Genomic DNA, 13,616 nt, shown 5'->3' with positions numbered 1-13,616 from the left:
TATCAGAGAAAACATTCACCATTTGTTTTTTGGGGATTGGCTAACTTTACTTAGTGTTATCTTCTCCAGCTGCATCCATTTACCTGCAAATGCCATGATTTTATTCTCTTTTATTGCTAAGTAATATTCCATTGTGTATTCATGCCACATTTTTTAATCCATTCATCTACTGAGGGGCATTTAGGTTGGTTCCACAGTTTAGCTCTTATGAATTGTGCTGCCATAAACATTAATGTGGCTGTGTCCCTGTACTGTGCTGTTTTTAAATCCTTTGGGTATAGACTCAGGAGAGGGATAGCTGGGTCAAATGGTGGTTCCATTCCAAGTTTTCCAAGGAATCTCCATACTGCTTTCCATATTGGCTGCACCAATTTGCAGTCCCACCAGATATGTATGAATGTACCTTTTTCCCCATATCCTCGCCAACACTTATTGTTGTTTGTCTTCATAATAGCTGCCATTCTGACTGAAATGAGATGGTATCTTAGAGTAGTTTTGATTTGCATTTCTCTAATTGCTAGAGATGCTGAACATTCTTTCATATATTTGTTGATTGATTGAATATCCTCTTTTGAGAAGTGTCTGTTAGGTCCTTGGCCCATTTATTGATTGGGTTATTTGTTTTTTTGGCCAACATCATTCTAAATGGAGAAAAACTGAAGGCATTCCCTCTAAAAACTGGAACAAAACAGGGATGCCCTCTTTCACCACTTCTATTTAACATAGTTCTTGAAACACTGGCCAGAACAATTAGACGAAATAAATTAAAGGGATATGTATAGGAAAAGAAGAACTTAAATTAGCACTATTTGCTGACGATATGATTCTATATATAGAAGATCATAAAGCTCCAACAGAAAACTTCTAGAACTAGTAAATGAATTCAGCAAAGAAGCAGGTTATAAAATCAACACCCATAAATCAAAGGCATTTCTGTATATCAGTGACAAATCCTCTAAAAGGGAAATGAAGAAAACTACCCCATTTACAATAGCCTCAAAAAAAATAAAATAAAATACTTGGGAATCAACGAAAGAGGTGAAGTCATACAATGAAAACTACAGAACGCTAAAGAAAAAAAATCAAAGAAGACCTTAGAAGATGGAAAGATCTACCTTGCTCTTGAATAGGTAGAATTAATATTATCAAAATGACCATACTACCAAAAGCATTATACAGATTTAATGCAATTCTGATCAAAATCCCAATGGCATTCCTCTTAGAAATAGAAAAAGCAATCATGAAATTCATCTGGAAAAATAAGAGACCCAGAATGGCTAAAGCAATCCTTAGCAGGAAGAGTGAAGCAGGTGGCATCACTATACCAGACCTTAAACTATACTATCAGAGCAGTAGTAACAAAAAAACAGCATGGTATTGGTACCAAAACAGAGTGGTAGACCAATGGTAAGGAATAGAGGACACAGAGACTAACCCACAAAATTACAATATCAGCTAATTTTCATCTTGTGTTTTTTAGTTTGGGGGGATTGAAATCAGGTGGGCTTAACCACTGAGACACATCACCAGCCCTTTATTTAATATTTTATTAAATAAATAAAATATTTATTTAGACACATCCCCAGCCCTTTATTTAATATTTTATTTTGAGACAGGGTCTTTCTAAATTGCTTAGGGCATAGTTAAGTTGCTTAGGGTAACTTTGAACTCATGATCCTCTTGCCTCAGCCTCCTGAGAGCTGGGATTACAAGCATGTGTCACTGCATCCAGCTAATTTTTTTAAAAAAATTATACTATTTATACTATTGGTTTACTATGCTCTTTTAATTAAGGGAATAAATGGATTGTTTCAGTATCATGAAATGTCTACCTTCAGAAAAGCTACATTTAGAAATTTCCATATAAATTTCTATATCCTGAATGAAATGGAATTCCAAGACAGATCTACTAGTTGAACCATGCAAAACAAACAAACACTGGGTAGATTTGGTTGATTTTACATGCAGGATTTCCAAAATACTGGTCTAATTTAAGTTTTCAGAAAATTGACTTACATTGCAGAATTCTAGTACTGGTGTTGCTAATAACCATATTCTAGAAATTTTTTTTATCTATCCCATTATAAACACACTCTGGTATTATTTCAACAATACTGGAGGTCTGCTGGTTGTGACAGTACTATTGTTCAGGTGTCCTACTAGCATCTGTTTAGGGCTCCTTGCTTTGAGTACACTTACAACATGCCTATAAAAGGAATGATTTTAATGTTAATCCTTGTTGATGGTTTAATTTGCAATTTTGATATAGAGTACTGCCTTATTTCATTTGTGCTGTTTTAGCAAAGAATACAAACTTATTTCATAGAGTTTTAGAGGCTGAGGACTTCAAGGCATTGGTATTGGTGTCTGAATTTGCAAAATGGTACCTTGTTACCTTTCACATGACCAAAGGCAGAAAGGCAAGAGAGTATTCCCTTCAGCTTCTACCCCTTTCATAAATGTGCTAATATTATTCAAGAGGGAAGACCCCTCATGATGTAATGACTTCTCAAAGACCCCAGCCTTTAATACCACTGCATTGGGGATAAAATTTTGGCATGAATTTTGGAGAGGGTACAATCATTCAAACCATAGCAGGCACCCAGTAACATTTTTCAAAAACACTAATTTTTATTTCTTAACAGGTAATATTAGGTGCATATGGATAGAATTTCAGAGTTTATGAGTGATCTCTATGAAGCAGGGCTCATCTTGCCAAAGTTGTTCTAGAAGCATGTATCCAGAAGGCCACCTCAGGAGGATAGATCTTTGTGTGATGTTGCACAGTCCAGGAAATGAGAGTGGAGAGCAACAATGGAAGAGTGAATGGGAAAAACAAATCATGAATACATACTATTTTGTATGTGAGAGCACATATTTACTCCTCTACTTTAGGATTTAGTTCCCATTAATATTGACATTCTTTGCTATGGGGGCTGTCCTGTACATTGCAGAATGTTTAGTAGCTTCTATCCATTAGATGCCAGTAGCCAGCCCATGGTGTGACAACCAAAACTATATCCAGAGCTCCAAATGTTCTCTGGAATTCAAAATCATCCCATCCCATTGAAAACTATTGCTTTGTGCAGTCAGCAAAACAAATGTAAATTTAACTATTGAGATTTATCCAGCAATAACTGATTAAAAATTATTGTCTCCCTACATTATATGGGTTAGCATTTGGTAACTGGAACTCCATTTTCTTACAGTTCAATCTGTTTAGGCATCCAGGAAACATGCATTGCAATTTCAAGCATTTAATTAAGATATTAACAAGTCAATGGGTCCTTAAGAAAAAGAGAAGGAAGAGTATTGAATAACAGAGGTAAAGTAACCACGCCTTCAAAATTTTTTGAACAAGCTAACTGTACTGAAAAATCGAGATATTGAGATTAGAAAAGTCTTTAATATATTATATAGTGAAATCAGTTAAGATGAAAAATTCAAAATTAAAAAAAAATCAAAGCAGCCAGTTAAGTTTGAGCATTCATATTTACCCACAGCCATGCCAGGGTTTGTATACAAGGTCCTGCTAAAAGGACATTATGCAGAATGAATCTTTATACAGACTTGAAGGAGATAGATTTTTTCCTTGAGGGGGAGATGGGTAGAAGAACACAGATATTAAGGTTTTAATTCCAAATTAAGGTGTTAAGGTGTAAATTAAGATGAGAAAATTCCATGTTTTTAGGGTCTGTAAACAAGTCAAGATGGCGCCTGGCATTTTGCCAGTGGTTTGTGAAGTAACGCCAGCGAGCCATTAAGTGTGGAGTTTCCTTATGGGTTGACTGCTGTATCAAGTTTATGTTAATTAGATAAGCTGTGTGGAATGTATAAATACCCCTCCTGTCCTACAATAAATGGCTCCCACTCCTGCTGTATCAATGTACACAAGTTGCTCGTGCCTCCCGCCCGCTCCCCCCCCCCCCCCCCCCCCCCGTTACTTTGCTGTAGCCTGACTGTGGCACATGTCACTGAGGGCAGCGAGGGACAGAAGGACTTTGGTTGTTCTTTTGTGTTATATATCTGATGCCCAGTGGTGTACAGGTCCATCTTTAACTTTTGGATCTTTGAAAAGCAATGTTTGCTAATGTTTGGGTAGATGAGATTATTATGAATTTTATTGATATCAAATATGGATGGCACCTAACGTATTAATGGTTAAAGTACAATAATTTTTATTGTGAATTCCTTATAGTTAATTGATTATCACAGAATATTTTCTTTGATTTTTGCTGAACTCTTGCATCTGTGACCACCAAATGGTTACAATTGACTAAGAAATGTAGAATATTAATTGACTTTTTCTCATGATGGAATAAAAAAAAATCAAAGACATATAATATCCATCATTTACTAATGATGGACAATTTGTAGAATCAGACGATAGTATTGAAAGTTAGAGGAGTAATTTGTTTTATGGTTTGTGTGTGTTGTGTATTTGTCATGTGATGTCTATAAACAAGGTACATTTGTAATTTAATATGCAGGTCCATATATTTCTTACCCATTCTTAAGTCTGGAAATCCATACCACAAGGTAATATATCAAGACATGACTTGTAGCATTTGTCAATTTCCGTGGTATAAAGACTTCTACCATCTCACTGCAAGCCACCAATGTAATGGCACTGAATGGAAGAGGTATAAAGTTGCCTCCAACAATTAGTATTCCCATTAAACAGAAAAAAATAGGAATAAATAAGCTCAGTGTAAATAATTGTAAGATGTAATATTTAGGAAGCAATGAGCTACTTACTATCTTTGCTTTTATCATGATTTTTAAAAGCTCACACTATTTAAGTTTGAGTAATGGGTATTTTTAACAATGAACCTGCAAAATTCTAGAAAGTTGAACAGTTCACCCTTGGAAGCTGTGCAGGCCAGCTGTGGCACACTGCTGCCCAGGCCCCTATCCTACATGGTGCCAATGGACTTGTGAGAACCCCCATGGAGAATGTCTGGGGACACACCTAACTTAGGTCCCTCTGCTTAGCTCTAGTACAGCAGAGCTGCCTGTTATAACAGATCATGCTGGTCTAGACAGAGGAGCAAAAAGAGCAATGACTAGGGTTGATTAAGACAAAAATTGCTTCTCAGGCTTGAATCTGAACTGTTTATGGCTCATTGTATGAAGCCCAATCACAGATGCTTATGCTTAGACTGAATTCTATTTATAAAAACAAAAATAATGTGACCTTTCTTGCATCATGTACATCCAATAAGCCCCCCTAGAGTGTTGCAGGATGAGAACAGCCACAGAATACAAGAGTATGCTCTGCAAAAAGAGCTTGCAGGTCCCTCTCCCCTACTCTAAACCATTCCAGCTAACTTGACTGTAAAAAGATTTCATTGTAGCTGTAATACTGGTTTTATGCCCTGTGTATACCTGCCAGCAGATAAGGAAGAACAAAACCCCACAGATGCACTGAAACACAGTTGATGAGGAGAGTCAGCGGCAGAGGGAGGGGGAAGAACAGAGGGACGCGGTTATTACTGCTCTTTAGCATGGGTCAGCCCTCTTAAATCTAGGTAGGTGAGTTGAGTCACCCTGAAGTCTTATTTTCCAACCAACAGTTTAAACTTTTCTAATAAAAAACATTAATTTTTATTATTACAGTATATCAGGCCTTTAAATATAACTATTAATGGACAATATTCAAATAACATTTAGAGTGTCGTGAAAATTTTCTACAACTCTTGGAACTCTGCCTTTTCTACTGCAGGCCAATACCTCTGGACATGCCTCACTTTCCTCATTTACTTTTAAATGGGCCACATTGGATTGGTGCATATCTTAGAAAGCAGATACTAGTTTACAATAAAATCAAAGGGGCATAAAGACTGGAAATCATGACATAATGCCGAAAGCTGGAAAATCAATAGAAATCGTAATTTGTCACCAAAGGTCCCAGAGTGCTTTAAAATATCACACTTGGCTAATTGAATTTAATACTAAATTTAAAAAAATCTTTTATTCAAGCTAGATTGCAGAGTATACTTAAAGTAAATTTAGGCATAAACAGGTCACCTTAATGTTAATCAACTAACTTTTGTCCAAATTTAAACATAGCTTGTTTGATAGTTTATCCCAAGGACAGGCAGTCAAAACCTCGTCTAGACACTGAGTATTATTCAGATCTAGGTGGTTTTTTAGAACATTTGAAATTACTTTTGATACTGAGGATTGAACTCAGGGGCACTGGACCACTGAGTCACATCCCCAGCCCTATTTTGTATTTTATTTAGAGACATTAGAGACAGGGTCTCACTGAGTTGCTTAGTGCCTCGCCATTGCTGAGGCCATCTTTGAACTTGCAATCCTTCTGCCTCAGCCTTCCGAGCCACTGGGATTACAGGCATGTGCCACTGTACCCAGCTGAAATCATTTTTTAATATAAACATTTGTACCTGATAATAATTTTAGATTTGCAGAAGTTTGCAGAGTTAAGAGTGTTCCTGCCACCCATCATGTTGACATCACAGTTGACTTTGTCACAGCCAAGAGTCTGATTTTGGTCCACTGCTATTAAGTGATCTCTAGCCTTCATTCAGATTGAACCCAGTTCCCACTCATGCCCCTTGTCCTGGTCCCGGATTCAACCAGGACACCATGCTACCTTCCATCAGGATGTTTCTTTAGTGTGGGTGGTTTTTCAGACATTTGTTCGTTTGTTTTTCATGATAGTTAGGTTGTTTGTTTTGTTTTGTTACTGGGGACTGAACCTAGAAGTGTTACTACTGAGCCATATCCCCGGTCCTTTTAATTTTTTATTTTGAGGCAGGGTCTTGCTAAGTTGCCCAAGATGGCTGTAAACTTGCAATCCTCCTGGCCTCAGTCTCCTTAGTTGCTGGAATTACAAGCTTGGGCCACTGTGCTTGGCTCTCTAGTCCTTTTAATTGTTCATTTTGAGACAGGGTCTCACTAAGTTGCTTAGAGCCCGACTAAGTTGTTGAGACTGGCCTTGAACTTGAGATCTTCCTGTCTCAGCTTCGGGAGCCCCGCTGGGATTACAGGCTTGTGCCACTGTGTCCAGCTTCATGACAGTTTTGAGGAATATCAGTCAGGTGTTTTGAAGAATTTCCCTTAATTTGGGCTTCTTTGCTTTTTCTGGATTGTTTGATTGGGGCTGGGATGTTGCACAGAGTTGAAGTGCCCTCCCCATATCATGTCGAGGTTATATGATTCCAACTGTAACCCGTGGCTGGTGACGTTGACTTTGTTTGCCAGGTTTCTCTGGTGTAAAGTTCCTCTTTCTTCCTTATACTGTTTTCCTTGGAAGTGCCTCACTGAGCCCAGGCCACACTTGAGCTGGTGGTGGTGGTGATGGGGGTGAATTTAGACTAATCTCTGGGGAAGTCAATGCATAGTGTTTGAAATCTTTCTATAAGGAAAATTCACCTTCTAAGTTTGGAAGAGTTTTAAAAGACATATTTTATAACATCCGCTGTGAGCTTGTTAAAAGTGACAAAATCCACACTTAATAGTTAGAATCTTCAAAATTTATATAGGTTATTGCATTTTAAAAGTAATAGAGACTATCAAAGTACAATGGAGAGGGCTTAATTTTCCAGATTCTCCTGGTGAGGGACTTTTATGAAAAAAAAAAATCCTTTAACCTCTGTAGTTTGCAGTCTCCAAACTCTTTCGATTGCATCCTGTATAAAAAAAGTATGCAACCCAGCATGCTTTCTCATTTACAAACCATATATAGGCATCACTGGACTCTTGTAGTGTGTATATAGGAACAGGGGTGAGACCAAGTTTAAAGGCTGCATTGAGAGTTCAAATGTAAATAGGATTTCAGTGACTGCTGGGCCTTTCATCGGTATGTCCCAAGCATTGTCTTCAGTGCTCTGCATGTCTAAATGGATCATAACCAAAAGGCTCTGGGGTCAGAACTGTGATGGTCACAGATGAAAAAGTGGAATGACAACATTCAGTCCTGCAGCTACAGGTGACAAGGAAGAACCCCGGTCAGCGTGAGCACCAACCACGGAGCTCTGGGAGAAGTCCTAGCACTTCTTTTCCTACCTCACTTTGACATGTGTGCAGTCTGCTCAGGACTGTGTGCACCCATCACTGAGAGAACTGTGTCAGAGAGGCTGAGTTCGAGACCTGTGCAGATCTGCCTCCATGTCCAGAGTTGTTTGTGTCTCATGACTGGCCAGTGCTGTGTTGCCCATTTGTCCTCTGGGAATGAGGCTTGCTCTTTTCCTATGTCCTTGATGGAGATGCAGTTACTGAAGACTGCTTTCCTCTTGGTGCTGGGAGCAGCTGTGAGTATGGGGAGGGGAGAGGAGAGAACAAGAAAGGCCAGGGCCAAAGCAGAGGAGGAGGAAGAAAGAAAAGATTTGTTGTATCTGCCCCCAATTTCTTGATAGTTCTCTTTATATTTTATTGCATTTTAAATTTTCTTTCTGTTTTGCAAAAAAACTTCACAAGTTTTCTTCCTTATTCACGTATTAGATTATTATCTCCAAACTACTCTGTGGTAGATAGGAAATCAGTATTTAAAGCAACATACGTTTTAGCAGTTGATACAGCAGTAAAGCATATAATTTAAGAGTATAACATCATGAATTTAAAAAAAGGGTTTTGATCCCATTTCAGCATTTATCTTGAATTAAAATACCTAACTTCTTGCTGCTTTTTTTTATTTGTAAGATAGCTATAATGATTTGTGTCTATGTGTATCAAGTCTTAACTACACAATTTTTATCTTATATTATTATTATATAATCATCGATTTATTATTGATTAGCAGCAATTGGAATTTTAAAAGAAAAACAGAGCTTAATGATTGCCAAATCATCCTTCAGAGAAGATCAGGGTCCAAGCATCCTGCTGATCACATGCACAGTATAGTTTAATACTTGCTCACCTACATTGAAGCAGCTTGATTCACAACAGCCAAAGGGTGAAAGCAGGTTGAGGGACAAACATGGCACAGGCCTACAGTGGAGTATTACTAAACTTATGAGAGAATGAAGAGCTGACCCAGGCAGCCTGGTTGATGAACCTCAAAAACATATGATACCAAGTGAAATAAACCAGGCATAAAAGGAAATATTATGAGACCCTGTCGGGGTTTTTAGCCCCCCTCTCCTCCTGATCAGCAGGAGAAGCGGGAAAAGCAGCCCCCACCAGGACGAGCCAAGAAAGGTAAAGGTCGACTGACCGCCCACCCCAGCCCTCCACCGCCCCCCCCCCCCCCCCCCAGGAGAACAGTCAAAGCAGGATCTCCTTTAATAAGGAAGTACACACAGCTTATATACTGCACAGGAGCCAATCAGAATAAAGGTCAGAGGGGTGGAGCACAGCCACCCCATAGACTGTAAGGGAAGGCACAAGCTGTCCAGGAGGGCAGAAGAATCACCCCCCACAGCACCACCTACTGGCTGATTGCCAGGAGCCATCCCAGCCACAAGTGCAGCCTCAAGACCAGGAAGCAGGCAGCCACGCCCTACAACTGCCCACAGCACTGCCTCCTGACTGATTGCCAGGAGACAGGCCCCAAAGCCAAGTAGCAGGCAGCCATGCCCTACAAGACCCCACTCACAGGCCATGCCTAGAACAGGCCATTTCCTCAGAACAGAAAGTAGATTAGAGACCACCCAGGGCTGGAAGGAGAGAATGTTGGGGAGTGATATTTTAACGGGAACAGAGGTTTTCTTTGGGATGAATCAAAGTTTTAGAGATGGATAGGGGCAATAATTTTCAACATTCCAAATGTACTTGGTGCCACTGAATTTGTACACTTAAAAAATCTTTAATTGATACATTATATACATTTTACCTCAATAAAAACAAGAATTAACAAATAAAAAAAATATCACTCAGGCCTACACATCCAATTCTCACTTGGATATTCTGCCTTTCCTGCCTGACTTTGTATCACTCAGGTGCAGAGTTCACACCAACTCATCTGTCACCCCAAGCCTGACAGCAGTTCACATATGCTCTTTAGCCAAGGACCTCATGATCTCTCATAGCTTTAGAAAGTTATTTGTCACAAACTAAACTAGATAATATAGGAGAGGAACATGGGGCATAGTTTTGACAGAACCGTGAAGGTCTGTTCTGTTTCTGACCTGCCAAGGAGTTCACTGGTGCTCTCTCCGAGATCACCAGGGAGCCACCTCCACCAGGGGCCGCCTTTGGCTCTCTTCCTGGGCCCCCCAAGCAGCTGTTGTATGCTATGCATCAAAAGGCGCTGCTGTGGATCAAAGTAGGAGATTTTACCCTTAATTAGTATGAAATGAACTTAACTTGAAACATCGCAAAGCTGACATGCTATATGTTCTGGGGATTAATCACATTTCCCGTGTCTACAGATTCAGAAATCAAAAATATTACATTAATAGGATTCATAGGCTCAAGTCTACTGGGGTATCAGGGAGATACCCTGCAAGTAATGAACAAAAGGCAAGGTTCATAAAGCTCTTTCTTTAATATCAGAAAACATGCTAGAATGAAAAAGATAATTATTCTGGGTCAGTGTATAGTAATGATTGGAAACATTGAAAGTGAAACACATTTTATTTTGAAATGTATAAATTAATGAATTTTATTTGGAAAAAAAATTTGCCCAAATTTACGTTTTACACGTGCAAATTTGTTTCTGATACATATTATTTAAGGAAGGAGAAAAAGCATTCTATAAACGGATGGGTCAGTTATTTTACCTGAAAACTCTTGGACTCAGTTGAACAATTTGCCAGTTAAAGATGAAAGAGATAAGTTTTTCCCTTTCTCCTGAGTTGACTTTCATGGCCAGTTTCTTGGGGATCGTGCAGTCAACCAATACCACAGTAAAATGTATACCTTTATTAAAGAGTTTGAGTTACAGTAAAAATTTTTATGGGGATACCACTTGCAAGTCTGATAAAATATTAAGGCTATCATGGTAATACAATATCAACTGGTGAATGTTTTAATATGGCATTTTTTGTTTCTTTCATTGGTGGATAGATACTGACATGATTTGGGTCCATTAATCAGGTAGATTCAATTTATCTATATTCCCCAAAGTCCAAAAGGCAGGATGCATACAAACCTTTTCCCACTAGGAAACAGACCAGAATGTTTGAGAAAAGATGAAAAGCAAAGTAAACTTTCCTATAAAATACCCTTTGGGTTTTTTGCTAAAGTAAAACCCTTTCTAGGTTCTTGTCAGGTGGAACAGGCCTGCTGATCTGAAACTTTTCACTTCTAAATACTGTACATAAATTATGTGATTGGGGAGTTTACTGGCATTCATTTGATTCAATCTTTGCATGTAAAATAGTTGCTTTTCAAACTGCCAACTGTTAAACATGCATTTTAGGTACAAATAATCTTTGAATAACAGGCCTCATAGGGAATCATGGTTAGAATACTTCAACTGATGAAATGCTAGCTACTTTTTTTTTTAAAAGAGGGCTTAGAAAAATTATGGGCAATGTGCCATTCAAATGTAGACAGAGCCATGGATTGAACTCATAAATGATTGATTCTCCTGAGGTCTTATTCTTTGTGTAACTTTAGATAAGGAAATGATTAGATATGTTCAAGAGATCCAAAACCTATTCACATGGCCAAATCAGACAGAGGACAAGATTTTTCTAAATTAGAAAGGGTGTTGTATTGATCAGTGGACTTTCACAGTATCTTTTATCAATCAGCTCAATTCTAAGCAGAAAATAGAAGCAGTGTGTTATAACAGTAAAAGATCAGAAGAAAGCTAGAAACCAGAGTCTAGGTATTGAGACAGTACTGAGTGCAGTTGAGGTTTAAAATGTAAAACTAAGCTTTTGTTTGAGATGTAACCATTTCTCCCTGGCTATCTGATTCTAGTCAAATGACTTAAAATTCTGTGCTTCTGTTTCTTCAACTGTAAAATGCAAATGTTGATGAGTCCACCGTTCTAGAAAAGTAAGTACCTCATAGGGATTTTATGAAGGATAAATGAGTTAATATATTGAGATAGGATAATGCTTTCACAGAGAAAGTGCTAGTTAAGAGCTAGATAGTATTAACAGTAGACTCATATCAATCATTTATGGGAACATAGATAGTTATATCTCTGACTCTGTTTTTCCACCTAGAAAGCAAGAAGGAGAGAAGCATGAAATTGATCCATGGGTTCCAAGCACATTTTAGGCAGTGACCCTTTTCTGGAATAGCTCTTATGCATTTTCCAATATATAAAGCAGATGGTGTGAAGGCACCCTGGAAGAAGCAGGGGTGGTGGCAGAGACCTCTGATAGCTTCATTCTATCCCTGCCAGAGGGTTATGGAGGGGTTCTGAAGAACTCTAGTTGACTCCATGGTGTGTGGAATTGTGTTCAAAGCCCTGGTTTAACAATGTTTCAGATTGTCCATTTATGTAGCTGTGTAATCTTACATAAATTACATAACTCTCTGAACCTCAGATTCCACCTCTGTAAAACTCAAGTTGGAATGAAGGACTTGGGAATGAACAAGATAGAGAATGAACAGGAATTAACTCCATGCCTGTCACCGAGAAATCTAAAGTCAATCAATAAAGCTAAAAACTTCTTATCAACGCAACAAAGAAAGTAGTAAATTTGATGATCAAGCAGTTCTCTGAATGGGGGAGTTGATTTTTCAAATGTGTTTCAGCCTGGATCTTGTCCTAAAGCCCCTTGGGAGAAGACACTGCCACGTTTTGTGAAAGATTATCCTTAGGGAAAACATTCCACCTTTCTTCATAGTCAACAACTCTGTGTGAGTTCGAGGAATTCAAATAGATATGTTCCCCCACTTCTGTGTTAACCTGGGGGGTTGCCCTCTCTTTGCCTTGCATAGAGACTTGGGATACATGATGGGCAGAGGTATGTCAGACCATTGATTTCTAAAATTCTAAAATTCAATTGCTTTAATTTAGAGGTTGAGTCTCTAAATCCCATACGTCTCCGCATCCCTCCACATTCTCCAAAAGGTTTTGGGTTTCATGGACATTTTTCTCTTTGTGAGGATGAGTGACATCCCAAGTTACCTTATTAAGGCTGTATTATTTAAAGTATTTCAGGACTCAGTCAGTGGTCATCACTACTAACATGCAGCAAGTATTCTCATATAGGTAATTTGTCTGGACAGATGGAGGAATAGAGAATTGGGTGAATAGATGACTATAGTATATGAAGAAGGCTGAATGCAAAACCACTGGGATGCTAAAATTCTCTTTGATAAACAGAGCACATACCATATATAACACACATGCATACATAGAGGACAGCATGCTACTCGGTAATTTATTACAACAGTAAAAATATAGAACCTAACTTTTTCATGTGAGCCCCTATTTTTTCTCTTTAGATTATAAGCCCTTAGAAGACAGGTGTGATTTCTTATTTTTATTCTTGATGTACATAAAAACATTTTTTCTCAAGAATATCCTAAAAGGTTTAGGATTATGTACAGTGAAAAACACGTTTACTATGTAAAGAAAATTAAAAAAAACAATAAAAATAAGCAAAGGAAATGATATTTAAAAAATCTTAGTTTATCTTTAATTTTTACAATAAATATATAAAATGTTTCTTTTCAGATCCTTGTTGCCAAGACCAATGTAAATTACCTCCTAGATAAGACTCAAATAACTTTCCCAA

Source organism: Marmota monax, unplaced genomic scaffold (genome assembly GCF_021218885.2).
Source record: "Marmota monax isolate L192 unplaced genomic scaffold, Marmota_monax_Labrador192_F-V1.1 WCK01_AAM20220418_F8-fsc00014, whole genome shotgun sequence".
NCBI lineage: Eukaryota > Metazoa > Chordata > Mammalia > Rodentia > Sciuridae > Marmota > Marmota monax.
The sequence above is the reverse complement of the archived record's forward strand: the minus strand, read 5'-3'. Positions refer to the sequence as shown.